Genomic DNA, 919 nt, shown 5'->3' on the forward strand with positions numbered 1-919 from the left:
GATCCTGAACCTGAAAGGACTCTGAAGAGGAAACTAAGAGAAGCTAAATTACAACAATCCAAAGACAACCTTACAGAAATTTTCGAAAAGGAAGAGGAGATGGCAGCCGAAAATAATAATGCAAGGAGGATGCTTGGTGATTATATTACACCTACTTCCAAATTTGACGAAAGAAGCATCTCAATCCCTGCCATTAGAGCAAACAATTTTGAGCTAAAACCTCAACTAGTTGCTCTAATGCAACAGAACTGCAAGTTCCATGGACTTCCATCAGAAGATCCCTATCAGTTTTTAACTGAATTCTTGCAGATCTGTGAGACTGTTAAAACTAATGGACTAGATCCTGAAGTCTACAGGCTCATGCTTTTCCCTTTTGCTGTAAGAGACAGAGCTAGAACATGGTTGGACTCACAACCTAAAGATAGCCTGGACTCTTGGGATAAACTGGTCACGGCCTTCTTGGCTAAGTTCTTTCCTCCTCAAAAGCAGAGCAAGCTTAGAGTGGATGATCATACCTTCAAACAAAAAGATGGTGAATCCATCTATGAAGCTTGGGAAAGATACAAAAAGATGATCAAAAGGTGTCCTTCTGACATGCTTTCAGAGTGGACCATTTTGGATATATTCTATTATGGTCTATCTGAGTTCTCTAAGATGTCACTGGATTATTCTGCAGGTGGATCCGTTCACCTAAAGAAAACGCCTACAGAAGCTCAAGAACTCATTGACATGGTTGCAAATAACCAATTCATGTATACTTCTTAGAGGAATTCTGTGAGTAATGGGATGCCTCAGAGGAAGGGAGTTCTTGAAATTGATGCTCTGAATGCCATATTGGCTCAGAACAAAATGTTGACTCAGCAAGTCAACATGATTTCTCAAAGTCTGAATGGATGGCAAAATGCATCCAACAGTACTA

At 40.0% G+C, this 919-nt stretch overlaps 1 non-coding gene across 1 annotated transcript; it reads right to left on the reverse strand.

Moving 5' to 3' along the window:
* Nucleotides 1-492: 492 nt before the first annotated feature.
* Nucleotides 493-600, reverse strand: LOC130984191 (small nucleolar RNA R71). The gene has a single exon (XR_009088141.1). It is a non-coding gene; the product is annotated as a small nucleolar RNA R71 (small nucleolar RNA).
* Nucleotides 601-919: the final 319 nt, after the last annotated feature.

This window comes from Arachis stenosperma, chromosome 5 (genome assembly GCF_014773155.1).
Source record: "Arachis stenosperma cultivar V10309 chromosome 5, arast.V10309.gnm1.PFL2, whole genome shotgun sequence".
Lineage (NCBI taxonomy): Eukaryota > Viridiplantae > Streptophyta > Magnoliopsida > Fabales > Fabaceae > Arachis > Arachis stenosperma.